The sequence below is a fragment of the Anas platyrhynchos genome, chromosome 9 (assembly GCF_047663525.1).
Source record: "Anas platyrhynchos isolate ZD024472 breed Pekin duck chromosome 9, IASCAAS_PekinDuck_T2T, whole genome shotgun sequence".
NCBI lineage: Eukaryota > Metazoa > Chordata > Aves > Anseriformes > Anatidae > Anas > Anas platyrhynchos.
Window position 1 is genome coordinate 27,834,079 of NC_092595.1, and position 18,474 is coordinate 27,852,552.

Below are 18,474 nucleotides of genomic sequence, written 5' to 3' on the forward strand. Positions count from 1 at the left end.
CCGGCATCGAAGACGACTGAAAAATCAGGCCCCAGGAAATGCGTTCCGAGCCCTTTTCGCCCATCCAAAAGTGCCCCCAAAGGAAGACTTTGGGTACAAGTGAACTCCCCAGGGGAGCCTTTACGCAGCCCTACAAGCAACTGGACCCTCCGGGTTCGATTTTTCAGAGCAATCCAAAATATATCACTAGCCGGCATGGGAGAAGACTGAAAACCCGGGCCCCACAAAAGGCGTTGCAAGCCCATTTGGACCATCCAAAAGTGTCACCAAAGGAAGGCTTTGGGTGCAAGTGAACTCCCTATGGGAGCCTTTACGCAGCCCCACATGCAACTGGACCCTCCGGGTTCGCTGTTCCTGAGCAAAACTAAACGTAGCCCTAGCCGTCATCGGAGACGACTGAAAAATCTGGCCCCAGGAAATGCGTTCCGAGCCCATTTGGACCATCCAAAAGTGCCCCCAAAGGAAGGCTTTGGATACAAGTGAACTCCCCGGGGAGCCTTTACGCAGCCCCACATGCAACTGGACCCTCCGGGTTCGATTTTTCCGAGCAACCCTAAATATATCACTAGCCGGCATGGGAGAAGACTGAAAACCCGGGCCCCACAAAAGGCGTTGCAAGCCCCTTTGGACCATCCAAATGCGTCACCAAAGGAAGGCTTTGGGTGCAAGTGAACTCCCCAGGGGAGCCTTTACGCAGACCCACATGCAACTGGACCCTCCGGGTTCGCTGTTTCCGAGCATCCCTAAACATAGCCCTTGCCGGCATCGAAGACGACTGAAAAATCAGGCCCCAGGAAATGCGTTCCGAACCCTTTTCGCCCGTTCAAAAGTGCCCCCAAAGGAAGACTTTGGGTACAAGAGAACTCCCCAGGGGAGACTTTACGCAGCCCCACATGCAACTGGACCCTCCGGGTTCGCTGTTTCCGAGCATCCCGAAACATAGCCCTAGCCGGCATCGAAGACGACTGAAAAATCAGGCCCCAGGAAATGCGTTGCGAGCCCTTTTCGCCCATCCAAAAGTGCCCCCAAAGGAAGGCTTTGGGTACAAGAGAACTCCCCAGGGGAGCCTTTACGCAGCCCCACATGCAACTGGACCCTTCGGGTTCGCTGTTTCCGAGCAACCCTAAATATATCCCTAGGCGGCATGGGAGAAGACTGAAAACACGGAACCCAGAAAACGCGTTGCAAGCCACATTGGACCATCCCAAAGTGTCACCAAAGGAAGGCTTTGGGTACAAGTGAACTCCCCAGGGGAGCCTTTACGCAGCCCCACATGCAACTGGACCCTCCGGGTTCGCTGTTTCCGAGCAACCCTAAAAGTAGCCCTAGCAGTCATCATAGACGAGTGAAAAGTCCGGCCCCAGGAAATGAGTTGTGAGCCACTTTGGACCATCCAAAAGTGTCACCAAAGGAAGACTTTGGGTACAAGAGAACTCCCCAGGGGAGCCTTTACGCAGCCCCACATGCAACTGGACACTCCGGGTTCGCTGTTTCCGAGCATCCCTAAACATAACCCTAGCCGGCATCGAAGACGACTGAAAAATCAGGCCCCAGGAAATGCGTTGCGAGCCCTTTTCGCCCATCCAAAAGTGCCCCCAAAGGAAGACTTTGGGTACAAGTGAACTCCCCAGGGGAGCCTTTACGCAGCCCCACATGCAACTGGACCCTCCGGGTTCGATTTTTCCGAGCAACCCTAAATATATTACTAGCCGGCATGGGAGAAGACTGAAAACCCGGGTCCCAGAAAACGCGTTGCAAGCCCCTTTGGACCATCCAAAAGTGTCACCAAAGGAAGGCTTTGGGTACAAGTGAACTCCCCAGGGGAGCCTTTACGCAGCCCCACATGCAACTGGACCCTCCGGGTTCGCTGTTTCCGAGCAACCCTAAACATATCCCTAGCCGGCATCGAAGACGACTGAAAAATCAGGCCCCAGGAAATGCGTTGCGAGCCCTTTTCGCCCATCCAAAAGTGCCCCCAAAGGAAGGCTTTGGGTACAAGAGAACTCCCCAGGGGAGCCTTTACGCAGCCCCACATGCAACTGGACCCTCCGGGTTCGCTGTTTCCGAGCATCACTAAACATAGGCCTAGCAGGCATCGAAGACGACTGTAAAATCAGGCCCCAGGAAATGCGTTGCGAGCCCTTTTCGCCCATCCAAAAGTGCCCCCAAAGGAAGGATTTGGGTACAAGACAACTCCCCAGAGGAGCCTTTACGCAGCCCCACATGGAACTGGACCATCCGGGTTCGATTATTCCGAGCAACGCTAAATATATCACTAGCCGGCATGGGAGAAGACTGAAAACCCGGGTCCCAGAAAACGCGTTGCAAGCCCCTTTGGACCATCCAAAAGTGTCACCAAAGGAAGGCTTTGGGTACAACTGAACTCCCCAGGGGAGCCTTTACGCAGCCCCACATGCAACTGGACCCTCCGGGTTCGCTGTTTCCGAGCATCCCTAAACATAGCCCTTGCCGGCATCGAAGACGACTGAAAAACCGGGCCCAAGAAAACGCGTTGCGAGTCCCTTTTCGCCCATCCAAAAGTGCCCCCAAAGGAAGGCTTTGGGTACAAGTGAACTCCCCAGGGGAGCCTTTACGCAGCCCCACATGAAACTGGACCCTCCGGGTTCGCTGTTCCTGAGCAAACCTAAACGTAGCCCTAGCCGTCATCGGAGACGAGTGAAAAATCAAGCCCAAGGAAATGCGTTGCGAGCCCTTTTCGCCCATCCAAAAGTGCCCCCAAAGGAAGGCTTTGGATACATCTGAAGTTCCCAGGGGAGCCTTTACGAAGCCCCACATGCAACTGGACCCTCCAGGTTCGCTGTTTCTGAGCAACCCTAAATATATCCCTAGACGGCTTGGGAGAATACTGTAAACACGGGCCCCAGAAAAAGCGTTTCAAGCCCCTTTGGACCATCCCAAAGTGTCACCAAAGGAAGGCTTTGGGTACAAGTGAACTCCCCAGGGGAGCCTTTACGCAGCCCCACATGCAACTGGACCCTCCAGGTTCGCTGTTCATGAGCAACCCTAAACGTATCCCTAGCACTCATCGTAGACGAGTGAAGAATCCGGCCCCAGGAAATGCGTTGCGAGTCCCTTTGGACCATCCAAAAGTGCCCCCTAAGGAAGGCTTTGGGTACAAGAGAACTCCCCAGGGGAGCCTTTACGCAGCCCCATATGCAACTGTACCCTCCGGGTTCGCTGTTTCCGAGCATCCCTAAACATAGCCCTAGCCAGCATCGAAGACGACTGAAAAATCAGGCCCCAGGAAATGCGTTGCGAGCCCTTTTCGCCCATCCAAAAGTGCCCCCAAAGGAAGGCTTTGGGTACAAGTGAACTCCCCAGGGGAGCCTTTACGCAGCCCCACATGCAACTGGACCCTCCGGGTTCGCTGTTTCTGAGCAACCCTAAATATATCCCTAGCCGGCATGGGAGAAGACTGTAAACACGGGCCCCAGAAAACGCGTTGCAAGCCACTTTGGACCATCCCAAAGTGTCACCAAAGGAAGGCTTTGGGTACAAGTGAACTCCCCAGGGGAGCCTTTACGCAGCCCCACATGCAACTGGACCCTCCGGGTTCGCTGTTCATGAGCAACCCTAAACGTAGCCCTTGCCGGCATCGAAGATGACTGAAAAATCAGGCCCCAGGAAATGCGTTACGAGCACTTTTCGCCCATCCAAATGTGCCCCCAAACGAAGACTTTGGGTACAAGAGAACTCCCCAGGGGAGCCTTTACGCAGCCCCACATGCAACTGGACCCTTCGGGTTCGCTGTTTCCGAGCAACCCTAAATATATCCCTAGGCGGCATGGGAGAAGACTGAAAACACGGAACCCAGAAAACGCGTTGCAAGCCACATTGGACCATCCCAAAGTGTCACCAAAGGAAGGCTTTGGGTACAAGTGAACTCCCCAGGGGAGCCTTTACGCAGCCCCACATGCAACTGGACCCTCCGGGTTCGCTGTTCATGAGCAACCCTAAACGTAGCCCATGCCGGCATCGAAGATGACTGAAAAATCAGGCCCCAGGAAATGCGTTACGAGCACTTTTCGCCCATCCAAATGTGCCCCCAAACGAAGACTTTGGGTACAAGAGAACTCCCCAGGGGAGCCTTTACGCAGCCCCACATGCAACTGGACCCTCCGGGTTCGATTTTTCCGAGCAACCCTAAATATATCACTAGCCGGCATGGGAGAAGACTGAAAACCCGGGTCCCAGAAAACGCGTTTCAAGCCCATTTGGACCATCCAAAAGTGTCACCAAAGGAAGGCTTTGGGTACAAGTGAACTCCCCAGGGGAGGCTTTACGCAGCCCCACATGCAACTGGACCCTCCGGGTTCGCTGTTTCCGAGCATCCCTAAAATAGCCCTAGCCGGCATCGAAGACGACTGAAAAACCGGGCCCAAGAAAACGCGTTGCGAGTCCCTTTTCGCCCATCCAAAAGTGTCCCCAAAGGAAGGCTTTGGGTAAAAGAGAACTCCCCAGGGGAGCCTTTACGCAGCCCCACATGCAACTGGACCCTCCGGGTTCGCTGTTTCCGAGCATCCTTAAACGTAGGCCTAGCAGGCATCGAAGACGACTGAAAAATCAGGCCCCAGGAAATGCGTTACGAGCCCTTTTCGCCCATCCAAAAGTGTCACCAAAGGAAGGCTTTGGGTACAAGTGAACTCCCCAGGGGAGCCTTTACGCAGCCCCGCATGGAACTGGACCGTCCGGGTTCTCTGTTTCCGAGCATCCCTAAACATAGCCCTACCGGCATCGATGACGACTGAAAAATCAGGCCCTACGAAATGCATTACGAGCCCTTTTCACCCATCCAAAAGTGCCCCCAAAGGAAGACTTTGGGTACAAGTGAACTCCCCAGGGGAGCCTTTACGCAGCCCCACATGCAACTGGACCCTCCGGGTTCGATTTTTCCGAGCAACACTAAATATATCACTAGCCGGCATGGGAGAAGACTGAAAACTCGGGTCCCAGAAAACGCGTTGCAAGCCCCTTTGGACCATCCCAAAGTGTCACCAAAGGAAGGCTTTGGGTACAAGTGAACTCCCCAGGGGAGCCTTTACGCAGCCCCACATGCAACTGGACCCTCCGGATCGCTGTTCATGAGCAAACCGAAACGTAGCCCTAGCCGTCATCGGAGACGAGTGAAAAATCAGGCCCAAGGAAACGCGTTGCGAGCCCCTTTGGACCATCCAAAACTGCCCCCAAAGGAAGGCTTTGGATACATCTGAAGTTCCCAGGGGAGCCTTTACGCAGCCCCACATGCAACTGGACCCTCCAGGTTCGCTGTTCATGAGCAACCCTAAACGTATCCCTAGCAGTCATCGTAGACGAGTGAAGAATCCGGCCCCAGGAAATGCGTTGCAAGCCCCTTTGGACCATCCAAAAGTGTCACCAAAGGAAGGCTTTGGGTACAAGAGAACTCCCCAGGGGAGCCTTTACGCAGCCCCACATGCAACTGGACCCTCCGGATTCGCTGTTTCCGAGCATCTCTAAACATAGCCCTTGCCAGCATCGAAGATGACTGAAAAATCAGGCCCCAGGAAATGCGTTACGAGCCATTTTTGCCCATCCAAAAGTGCCCCCAAAGGAAGACTTTGGGTACAAGAGAACTCCCCAGGGGAGCCTTTACGCAGCCCCGCATGCAACTGGACCGTCCGGGTTCTCTGATTCCGAGCATCCCTAAATATAGCCCTACCGGCATCGATGACGACTGAAAAATCAGGCCCCAGGAAATGCGTTACGAGCCCTTTTCACCCATCCAAAAGTGCCCCCAAAGGAAGACTTTGGGTACAAGAGAACTCCCCAGGGGAGCCTTTACGCAGCCCCACATGCAACTGGACCCTCCGGGTTCGATTTTTCCGAGCAACACTAAATATATCACTAGCCGGCATGGGAGAAGACTGAAAACTCGGGTCCCAGAAAACGCGTTGCAAGCCCCTTTGGACCATCCCAAAGTGTCACCAAAGGAAGGCTTTGGGTACAAGTGAACTCCCCAGGGGAGCCTTTATGCAGCCCCACATGCAACTGGACCCTCCGGATCGCTGTTCATGAGCAAACCTAAACATAGCCCTAGCCGTCATCGGAGACGAGTGAAAAATCAGGCCCAAGGAAATGCGTTGCGAACCCCTTTGGACCATCCAAAAGTGCCCCCAAAGGAAGGCTTTGGATACATCTGAAGTTCCCAGGGGAGCCTTTACGCAGCCCCACATGTAACTGGACCCTCCAGGTTCGCTGTTCATGAGCAACCCTAAACGTATCCCTAGCAGTTATCGTAGACGAGTGAAGAATCAGGCCCCAGGAAATGAGTTGTGAGCCCCTTTGGACCATCCAAAAGTGTCACCAAAGGAAGGCCTTGGATACATGTGAAGTTCCCAGGGGAGCCTTTACGCAGCCCCACATGCAACTGGACCCTCCGGGTTCGCTGTTTCCGAGCATCTCTAAACATAGCCCTTGCCAGCATCGAAGATGACTGAAAAATCAGGCCCCAGGAAATGCGTTACGAGCCATTTTTGCCCATCCAAAAGTGCCCCCAAAGGAAGACTTTGGGTACAAGAGAACTCCCCAGGGGAGCCTTTACGCAGCCCCGCATGCAACTGGACCGTCCGGGTTCTCTGTTTCCGAGCATCCCTAAACATAGCCCTACCGGCATCGATGACGACTGAAAAATCAGGCCCTACGAAATGCGTTACGAGCCCTTTTCACCCATCCAAAAGTGCCCCCAAAGGAAGACTTTGGGTACAAGTGAACTCCCCAGGGGAGCCTTTACGCAGCCCCACATGCAACTGGACCCTCCGGGTTCGATTTTTCCGAGCAACACTAAATATATCACTAGCCGGCATGGGAGAAGACTGAAAACTCGGGTCCCAGAAAACGGGTTGCAAGCCCCTTTGGACCATCCAAAAGTGTCACCAAAGGAAGGCTTTGGGTACAAGTGAACTCCCCAGGGGAGCCTTTACGCAGCCCCACATGCAACTGGACCCTCCGGATCGCTGTTCATGAGCAAACCTAAACGTAGCCCTAGCCGTCATCGGAGACGAGTGAAAAATCAGGCCCAAGGAAATGCGTTGCGAGACCCTTTGAACCATCCAAAACTGCCCCCAAAGGAAGGCTTTGGATACATCTGAAGTTCCCAGGGGAGCCTTTACGCAGCCCCACATGCAACTGCACCCTCCAGGTTCGCTGTTCATGAGCAACCCTAAACGTATCCCTAGCAGTCATCATAGACGAGTGAAGAATCCGGCCCCAGGAAATGCGTTGCGAGCCCCTTTGGACCATCCAAAAGTGTCACCAAAGGAAGGCTTTGGGTACAAGAGAACTCCCCAGGGGAGCCTTTACGCAGCCCCACATGCAACTGGACCCTCCGGATTCGCTGTTTTCGAGCATCCCTAAACATAGCCCTAGCCGGCATCGAAGACAACTGAAAAATCAGGCCCCAGGAAATGCGTTGCAAGCCCCTTTGGACCATCCAAAAGTGTCACCAAAGGAAGGCTTTGGGTACAAGAGAACTCCCCAGGGGAGCCTTTACGCAGCCCCACATGCAACTGGACCCTCCGGGTTCGCTGTTTCCGAGCATCTCTAAACATAGCCCTTGCCAGCATCGAAGATGACTGAAAAATCAGGCCCCAGGAAATGCGTTACGAGCCATTTTTGCCCATCCAAAAGTGCACCCAAAGGAAGACTTTGGGTACAAGAGAACTCCCCAGGGGAGCCTTTACGCAGCCCCACATGCAACTGGACCCTCCGGGTTCTCTGTTTCCGAGCATCCTTAAACATAGGCCTAGCAGGCATGGAAGACGACTGAAAAATCAGGCCCCAGGAAATGCGTTACGAGCCCTTTTCGCCCATCCAAAAGTGCCCCCAAAGGAAGGCTTTGGGTACAAGTGAACTCCCCAGGGGAGCCTTTATGCAGCCCCACATGCAACTGGACTGTCCGGGTTCTCTGTTTCCGAGCATCCCTAAACATAGCCCTACCGGCATCGATGACGACTGAAAAATCAGGCCCCAGGAAATGCGTTACAAGCCCTTTTCACCCATCCAAAAGTGCCCCCAAAGGAAGACTTTGGGTACAAGTGAACTCCCCAGGGGAGCCTTTACGCAGCCCCACATGCAACTGGACCCTCCGGGTTCGATTTTTCCGAGCAACACTAAATATATCACTAGCCGGCATGGGAGAAGACTGAAAACTCGGGTCCCAGAAAACGCGTTGCAAGCCCCTTTGGACCATCCCAAAGTGTCACCAAAGGAAGGCTTTGGGTACAAGTGAACTCCCCAGGGGAGCCATTACGCAGCCCCACATGCAACTGGACCCTCCGGGTTCGCTGTTTCCGAGCATCCCTATACATAGCCCTAGCCGGCATCGAAGACGACTGAAGAACCGGGCCCAAGAAAACGCGTTGCGAGTCCCTTTTCGCCCATCCAAAAGTGCCCCCAAAGGAAGGCTTTGGGTACAAGAGAACTCCCCAGGGGAGCCTTTACGCAGCCCCACATGCAACTGGACCCTCCGGGTTTGCTGTTCATGAGCAACCCTAAACGTAGCCCTTGCCGGCATCGAAGATGACTGAAAAATCAGGCCCCAGGAAATGCGTTACGAGCCCTTTTCTCCCATCCAAAAGTGCCCCCAAACGAAGACTTTGGGTACAAGTGAACTCCCCAGGGGAGCCTTTACGCAGCCCCACATGCAACTGGACCCTCCGGGTTCGCTGTTTCCGAGCATCCTTAAACATAGGCCTAGCAGGCATCGAAGACGACTGAAAAATCAGGCCCCAGGAAATGCGTTCCGAGCCCTTTTCGCCCATCCAAAAGTGCCCCCAAAGGAAGGCTTTGGGTACAAGTGAACTCCCCAGGGGAGCCTTTACGCAGCCCCACATGCAACTGGACCCTCCGGGTTCGCTGTTTCCGAGCATCCCTAAACATATCCCTAGCCGGCATCGAAGACGTGTTAAAAATCAGGCCCCAGAAAATGCGTTACAAGCCCTTTTCACCCATCCAAAAGTGCCCCCAAAGGAAGACTTTGGGTACAAGAGAACTCCCTAGGGGAGCCTTTACGCAGCCCCACATGGATCTGGACCCTTCGGGTTCGATTTTTCCGAGCAACCCTAAATATATCACTAGCCGGCATGGGAGAAGACTGAAAACTAGGGTCCCAGAAAATGCGTTGCAAGCCCCTTTGGACCATCCCAAAGTGTCACCAAAGGAAGGCTTTGGGTACAAGTGAACTCCCCAGGGGAGGCTTTACGCAGCCCCACATGCAACTGGACCCTCCGGATCGCTGTTCATGAGCAAACCTAAACGTAGCCCTAGCCGTCATCGGAGACGAGTGAAAAATCAGGCCCAAGGAAATGCGTTGCGAGCCCCTTTGGACCATCCAAAAGTGCCCCCAAAGGAAGGCTTTGGATACATCTGAAGTTCCCAGGGGAGCCTTTACGCAGCCCCACATGCAACTGGACCCTCCAGGTTCGCTGTTCATGAGCAACCCTAAAAGAATCCCTAGCACTCATCGTAGACGAGTGAAGAATCCGGCCCCAGGAAATGAGTTGTGAGCCCCTTTGGACCATCCAAAAGTGTCACCAAAGGAAGGCCTTGGATACATGTGAAGTTCCCAGGGGAGCCTTTACGCAGCCCCACATGCAACTGGACCCTCCGGGTTCACTGTTTCCGAGCATCTCTAAACATAGCCCTTGCCAGCATCGAAGATGACTGAAAAATCAGGCCCCAGGAAATGCGTTACGAGCCATTTTTGCCCATCCAAAAGTGCCCCCAAAGGAAGACTTTGGGTACAAGAGAACTCCCTAGGGGAGCCTTTACGCAGCCCCGCATGCAACTGGACCGTCCGGGTTCTCTGTTTCCGAGCATCCCTAAACATAGCCCTACCGGCATCGATGACGACTGAAAAATCAGGCCCTAGGAAATGCGTTACGAGCCCTTTTCACCCATCCAAAAGTGCCCCCAAAGGAAGACTTTGGGTACAAGTGAACTCCCCAGGGGAGCCTTTACGCAGCCCCACATGCAACTGGACCCTCCGGGTTCGATTTTTCCGAGCAACACTAAATATATCACTAGCCGGCATGGGAGAAGACTGAAAACTCGGGTCCCAGAAAACGGGTTGCAAGCCCCTTTGGACCATCCAAAAGTGTCACCAAAGGAAGGCTTTGGGTACAAGTGAACTCCCCAGGGGAGCCTTTACGCAGCCCCACATGCAACTGGACCCTCCGGATCGCTGTTCATGAGCAAACCTAAACGTAGCCCTAGCCGTCATCGGAGACGAGTGAAAAATCAGGCCCAAGGAAATGCGTTGCGAGCCCCTTTGGACCATCCAAAACTGCCCCCAAATGAAGGCTTTGCATACATCTGAAGTTCCCAGGGGAGCCTTTACGCAGCCCCACATGCAACTGGACCCTCCAGGTTCGCTGTTCATGAGCAACCCTAAACGTATCCCTAGCAGTCATCGTAGACGAGTGAAGAATCCGGCCCCAGGAAATGCGTTGCGAGCCCCTTTGGATCATCCAAAAGTGTCACCAAAGGAAGGCTTTGGGTACAAGAGAACTCCCCAGGGGAGCCTTTACGCAGCCCCACATGCAACTGGACCCTCCGGATTCGCTGTTTTCGAGCATCCCTAAACATAGCCCTAGCCGGCATCGAAGACAACTGAAAAATCAGGCCCCAGGAAATGCGTTGCAAGCCCCTTTGGACCATCCAAAAGTGTCACCAAAGGAAGGCTTTGGGTACAAGAGAACTCCCCAGGGGAGCCTTTACGCAGCCCCACATGCAACTGGACCCTCCGGGTTCGCTGTTTCCGAGCATCTCTAAACATAGCCCTTGCCAGCATCGAAGATGACTGAAAAATCAGGCCCCAGGAAATGCGTTACGAGCCATTTTTGCCCATCCAAAAGTGCCCCCAAAGGAAGACTTTGGGTACAAGAGAACTCCCCAGGGGAGCCTTTACGCAGCCCCACATGCAACTGGACTGTCCGGGTTCTCTGTTTCCGAGCATCCCTAAACATAGCCCTACCGGCATCGATGACGACTGAAAAATCAGGCCCCAGAAAATGCGTTACAAGCCCTTTTCACCCATCCAAAAGTGCCCCTAAAGGAAGACTTTGGGTACAAGAGAACTCCCCAGGGGAGCCTTTACGCAGCCCCACATGCAACTGGACCCTCCGGGTTCGATTTTTCCGAGCAACACTAAATATATCACTAGCCGGCATGGGAGAAGACTGAAAACTCGGGTCCCAGAAAACGCGTTGCAAGCCCCTTTGGACCATCCCAAAGTGTCACCAAAGGAAGGCTTTGGGTACAAGAGAACTCCCCAGGGGAGCCTTTACGCAGCCCCACATGCAACTGGACCCTCCGGGTTCGCTGTTTCCGAGCATCCCTATACATAGCCCTAGCCGGCATCGAAGACGACTGAAAAACCGGGCCCCAGAAAACGCGTTGCGAGTCCCTTTGGACCATCCAAAAGTGCCCCCAAAGGAAGGCTTTGGGTACAAGTGAACTCCCCAGGGGAGCCTTTACGCAGCCCCACATGCAACTGGACCCTCCGGGTTCGCTGTTTTCGAGCATCCCTAAACATAGCCCTAGCCGGCATCGAAGTGATTGAAAAATCAGGCCCCAGGAAATGCGTTTCGAGCCCTTTTGACCCATCCAAAAGTGCCCCCAAAAGAAGACTTTGGGTACAAGAGAACTCCCCAGGGGAGCCTTTACGCAGCCCCACATGCAACTGGACCCTCCGGGTTCGATTTTTCCGAGCAACCCTAAATATATCACTAGCCGGCATGGGAGAAGACTGAAAACCCGGGTCCCAGAAAACGCGTTTCAAGCCCCTTTGGACCATCCAAAAGTGTCACCAAAGGAAGGCTTTGGGTACAAGTGAACTCCCCAGGGGAGCCTTTACGCAGCCCCACATGCAACTGGACCCACCGGGTTCGCTGTTTCCGAGCATCCCTAAAAATAACCCAAGCCGGCATCGAAGACGACTGAAGAACCGGGCCCAAGAAAACGCGTTGCGAGTCCCTTTTCGCCCATCCAAAAGTGCCCCCAAAGGAAGGCTTTGGGTACAAGAGAACTCCCCAGGGGAGCCTTTACGCAGCCCCACATGCAACTGGACGCTCCGGGTTTGCTGTTCATTAGCAACCCTAAACGTAGCCCTTGCCGCCATCGAAGATGACTGAAAAATCAGGCCCCAGGAAATGCGTTACGAGCCCTTTTCTCCCATCCAAAAGTGCCCCCAAACGAAGACTTTGGGTACAAGTGAACTCCCCAGGGGAGCCTTTACGCAGCCCCACATGCAACTGGACCCTCCGGGTTCGCTGTTTCCGAGCATCCTTAAACATAGGCCTAGCATGCATCGAAGACGACTGAAAAATCAGGCCCCAGGAAATGCGTTACGAGCCCTTTTCGCCCATCCAAAAGTGCCCCCAAAGGAAGGCTTTGGGTACAAGTGAACTCCCCAGGGGAGCCTTTACGCAGCCCCACATGCAACTGGACCCTCCGGGTTCGCTGTTTCCGAGCATCCCTAAACATATCCCTAGCCGGCATCGAAGACGTGTTAAAAATCAGGCCCCAGAAAATGCGTTACAAGCCCTTTTCACCCATCCAAAAGTGCCCCCAAAGGAAGACTTTGGGTACAAGAGAACTCCCCAGGGGAGCCTTTACGCAGCCCCACATGGATCTGGACCCTTCGGGTTCGATTTTTCCGAGCAACCCTAAATATATCACTAGCCGGCATGGGAGAAGACTGAAAACCCGGGTCCCAGAAAATGCGTTGCAAGCCCCTTTGGACCATCCAAAAGTGTCACCAAAGGAAGGCTTTGGGTACAAGTGAACTCCCCAGGGGAGCCTTTACGCAGCCCCACATGCAACTGGACCCTCCGGGTTCGCTGTTTCCGAGCATCCCTAAAAGTAGCCCAAGCTGTCATAGAAGACGACTGAAAAACCGGGCCCAAGAAAACGCGTTGCGAGTCCCTTTTCAACCATCCAAAAGTGCCCCCAAAGGAAGGCTTTGGGTACAAGAGAACTCCCCAGGGGAGCCTTTACGCAGCCCCACATGCAACTGGACCCTCCGGGTTCGCTGTTCATGTGCAAACCTAAACGTAGCCCTAGCCGTCATCAGAGACGAGTGAAAAATCAGGCCCCAGGAAATGCGTTTCGAGCCCCTTTGGACCATCCAAAACTGCCCCCAAAGGAAGGCTTTGGGTACAAGTGAACTCCCCAGGGGAGCCTTTACGCAGCCCCACATGCAACTGGACCCTCCAGGTTCGCTGTTCATGAGCAACCCTAAACGTATCCCTAGCAGTCATCGTAGACGAGTGAAGAATCCGGCCCCAGGAAATGAGTTGTGAGCCCCTTTGGACCATCCAAAAGTGTCACCAAAGGAAGGCCTTGGGTACATGTGAAGTTCCCAGGGGAGCCTTTACGCAGCCCCACATGCAACTGGACCCTCCGGGTTCGCTGTTTTCGAGCATCCCTAAACATAGCCCTTGCCGGCATTGAAGACGACTGAAAAATCAGGCCCCAGGAAACGCGTTGCAAGCCCTTTTCGCCCATCCAAAAGTGCCCCCAAAGGAAGACTTTGGGTACAAGAGAACTCCCCAGGGGAGCCTTTACGCAGCCCCACATGCAACTGGACCGTCCGGGTTCTCTGTTTCCGAGCATCCCTAAACATAGCCCTACCGGCATCGATGACGACTGAAAAATCAGGCCCTAGGAAATGCGTTACGAGCCCTTTTCACCCATCCAAAAGTGCCCCCAAAGGAAGACTTTGGGTACAAGTGAACTCCCCAGGGGAGCCTTTACGCAGCCCCACATGCAACTGGACCCTCCGGGTTCGATTTTTCCGAGCAACACTAAATATATCACTAGCCGGCATGGGAGAAGACTGAAAACTCGGGTCCCAGAAAACGGGTTGCAAGCCCCTTTGGACCATCCAAAAGTGTCACCAAAGGAAGGCTTTGGGTACAAGTGAACTCCCCAGGGGAGCCTTTACGCAGCCCCACATGCAACTGGACCCTCCGGATCGCTGTTCATGAGCAAACCTAAACGTAGCCCTAGCCGTCATCGGAGACGAGTGAAAAATCAGGCCCAAGGAAATGCGTTGCGAGCCCCTTTGGACCATCCAAAACTGCCCCCAAATGAAGGCTTTGCATACATCTGAAGTTCCCAGGGGAGCCTTTACGCAGCCCCACATGCAACTGGACCCTCCAGGTTCGCTGTTCATGAGCAACCCTAAACGTATCCCTAGCAGTCATCGTAGACGAGTGAAGAATCCGGCCCCAGGAAATGCGTTGCGAGCCCCTTTGGACCATCCAAAAGTGTCACCAAAGGAAGGCTTTGGGTACAAGAGAACTCCCCAGGGGAGCCTTTACGCAGCCCCACATGCAACTGGACCCTCCGGATTCGCTGTTTTCGAGCATCCCTAAACATAGCCCTAGCCGGCATCGAAGACAACTGAAAAATCAGGCCCCAGGAAATGCGTTGCAAGCCCCTTTGGACCATCCAAAAGTGTCACCAAAGGAAGGCTTTGGGTACAAGAGAACTCCCCAGGGGAGCCTTTACGCAGCCCCACATGCAACTGGACCCTCCGGGTTCGCTGTTTCCGAGCATCTCTAAACATAGCCCTTGCCAGCATCGAAGATGACTGAAAAATCAGGCCCCAGGAAATGCGTTACGAGCCATTTTTGCCCATCCAAAAGTGCCCCCAAAGGAAGACTTTGGGTACAAGAGAACTCCCCAGGGGAGCCTTTACGCAGCCCCACATGCAACTGGACTGTCCGGGTTCTCTGTTTCCGAGCATCCCTAAACATAGCCCTACCGGCATCGATGACGACTGAAAAATCAGGCCCCAGGAAATGCGTTACAAGCCCTTTTCACCCATCCAAAAGTGCCCCTAAAGGAAGACTTTGGGTACAAGAGAACTCCCCAGGGGAGCCTTTACGCAGCCCCACATGCAACTGGACCCTCCGGGTTCGATTTTTCCGAGCAACACTAAATATATCACTAGCCGGCATGGGAGAAGACTGAAAACTCGGGTCCCAGAAAACGCGTTGCAAGCCCCTTTGGACCATCCCAAAGTGTCACCAAAGGAAGGCTTTGGGTACAAGTGAACTCCCCAGGGGAGCCTTTACGCAGCCCCACATGCAACTGGACCCTCCGGGTTCGCTGTTTCCGAGCATCCCTATACATAGCCCTAGCCGGCATCGAAGACGACTGAAAAACCGGGCCCCAGAAAACGCGTTGCGAGTCCCTTTGGACCATCCAAAAGTGCCCCCAAAGGAAGGCTTTGGGTACAAGTGAACTCCCCAGGGGAGCCTTTACGCAGCCCCACATGCAACTGGACCCTCCGGGTTCGCTGTTTTCGAGCATCCCTAAACATAGCCCTAGCCGGCATCGATGACGACTGAAAAATCAGGCCCCAGGAAATGCGTTTCGAGCCCTTTTGACCCATCCAAAAGTGCCCCCAAAAGAAGACTTTGGGTACAAGAGAACTCCCCAGGGGAGCCTTTACGCAGCCCCACATGCAACTGGACCCTCCGGGTTCGATTTTTCCGAGCAACCCTAAATATATCACTAGCCGGCATGGGAGAAGACTGAAAACCCGGGTCCCAGAAAACGCGTTGCAAGCCCCTTTGGACCATCCAAAAGTGTCACCAAAGGAAGGCTTTGGGTACAAGTGAACTCCCCAGGGGAGCCTTTACGCAGCCCCACATGCAACTGGACCCACCGGGTTCGCTGTTTCCGAGCATCCCTAAAAATAACCCAAGCCGGCATCGAAGACGACTGAAGAACCGGGCCCAAGAAAACGCGTTGCGAGTCCCTTTTCGCCCATCCAAAAGTGCCCCCAAAGGAAGGCTTTGGGTACAAGAGAACTCCCCAGGGGAGCCTTTACGCAGCCCCACATGCAACTGGACGCTCCGGGTTTGCTGTTCATGAGCAACCCTAAACGTAGCCCTTGCCGCCATCGAAGATGACTGAAAAATCAGGCCCCAGGAAATGCGTTACGAGCCCTTTTCTCCCATCCAAAAGTGCCCCCAAACGAAGACTTTGGGTACAAGTGAACTCCCCAGGGGAGCCTTTACGCAGCCCCACATGCAACTGGACCCTCCGGGTTCGCTGTTTCCGAGCATCCTTAAACATAGGCCTAGCAGGCATCGAAGACGACTGAAAAATCAGGCCCCAGGAAATGCGTTCCGAGCCCTTTTCGCCCATCCAAAAGTGCCCCCAAAGGAAGGCTTTGGGTACAAGTGAACTCCCCAGGGGAGCCTTTACGCAGCCCCACATGCAACTGGACCCTCCGGGTTCGCTGTTTCCGAGCATCCCTAAACATATCCCTAGCCGGCATCGAAGACGTGTTAAAAATCAGGCCCCAGAAAATGCGTTACAAGCCCTTTTCACCCATCCAAAAGTGCCCCCAAAGGAAGACTTTGGGTACAAGAGAACTCCCCAGGGGAGCCTTTACGCAGCCCCACATGGATCTGGACCCTTCGGGTTCAATTTTTCCGAGCAACCCTAAATATATCACTAGCCGGCATGGGAGAAGACTGAAAACCCGGGTCCCAGAAAATCCGTTGCAAGCCCCTTTGGACCATCCAAAAGTGTCACCAAAGGAAGGCTTTGGGTACAAGTGAACTCCCCAGGGGAGCCTTTACGCAGCCCCACATGCAACTGGACCCTCCGGGTTCGCTGTTTCCGAGCATCCCTAAAAGTAGCCCAAGCTGTCATCGAAGACGACTGAAAAACCGGGCCCAAGAAAACGCGTTGCGAGTCCCTTTTCAACCATCCAAAAGTGCCCCCAAAGGAAGGCTTTGGGTACAAGAGAACTCCCCAGGGGAGCCTTTACGCAGCCCCACATGCAACTGGACCCTCCGGGTTCGCTGTTCATGTGCAAACCTATACGTAGCCCTAGCCGTCATCAGAGACGAGTGAAAAATCAGGCCCCAGGAAATGCGTTTCGAGCCCCTTTGGACCATCCAAAACTGCCCCCAAAGGAAGGCTTTGGGTACAAGTGAACTCCCCAGGGGAGCCTTTACGCAGCCCCACATGCAACTGGACCCTCCAGGTTCGCTGTTCATGAGCAACCCTAAACGTATCCCTAGCAGTCATCGTAGACGAGTGAAGAATCCGGCCCCAGGAAATGAGTTGTGAGCCCCTTTGGACCATCCAAAAGTGTCACCAAAGGAAGGCCTTGGGTACATGTGAAGTTCCCAGGGGAGCCTTTACGCAGCCCCACATGCAACTGGACCCTCCGGGTTCGCTGTTTTCGAGCATCCCTAAACATAGCCCTAGCCGGCATTGAAGACGACTAAAAAACCTGGCCCAAGAAAAAGCGTTGCGAGTCCCTTTGGACCATCCAAAAGTGCCCCCAAAGGAAGGCTTTGGGTACAAGAGAACTCCCCAGGGGAGCCTTTACGCAGCCCCATATGCAACTGGACCCTCCGGGTTCGCTGTTTCCGAGCATCCCTAAACGTAGCCCTAGCCAGCATCGAAGACGACTGAAAAATCAGGCCCCAGGAAATGCGTTGCGAGCCCTTTTCGCCCATCCAAAAGTGCCCCCAAAGGAAGGCTTTGGGTACAAGTGAACTCCCCAGGGGAGCCTTTACGCAGCCCCACATGCAACTGGACCCTCCGGGTTCGCTGTTTCTGAGCAACCCTAAATATATCCCTAGCCGGCATGGGAGAAGACTGTAAACACGGGCCCCAGAAAACGCGTTGCAAGCCACTTTGGACCATCCCAAAGTGTCACCAAAGGAAGGCTTTGGGTACAAGTGAACTCCCCAGGGGAGCCTTTACGCAGCCCCACATGCAACTGGACCCTCCGGGTTCGCTGTTCATGAGCAACCCTAAACGTAGCCCTTGCCGGCATCGAAGATGACTGAAAAATCAGGCCCCAGGAAATGCGTTACGAGCCCTTTTCGCCCATCCAAATGTGCCCCCAAACGAAGACTTTGGGTACAAGAGAACTCCCCAGGGGAGCCTTTACGCAGCCCCACATGCAACTGGACCCTCCGGGTTCGCTGTTTCCGAGCATCCCTAAACATAGCCCTACCGGCATCGATGACGACTGAAAAATCAGGCCCCAGGAAATGCGTTACGAGCCCTTTTCGCCCATCCAAAAGTGCCCCCAAAGGAAGGCTTTGGGTACAAGTGAACTCCCCAGGGGAGCCTTTACGCAGCCCCACATGGAACTGGACCCTTCGGGTTCGATTTTTCCGAGCAACCCTATATATATCACTAGCCGGCATGGGAGAAGACTGAAAACCCGGGTCCCAGAAAACGCGTTGCAAGCCCATTTGGACCATCCAAAAGTGTCACCAAAGGAAGGCTTTGGGTACAAGTGAACTCCCCAGGGGAGCCTTTACGCAGCCCCACATGCAACTGGACCCTCCGGGTTCGCTGTTTCCGAGCATCCCTAAAATAGCCCTAGCCGGCATCGAAGACGACTGAAAAACCGGGCCCAAGAAAATGCGTTGCGAGTCCCTT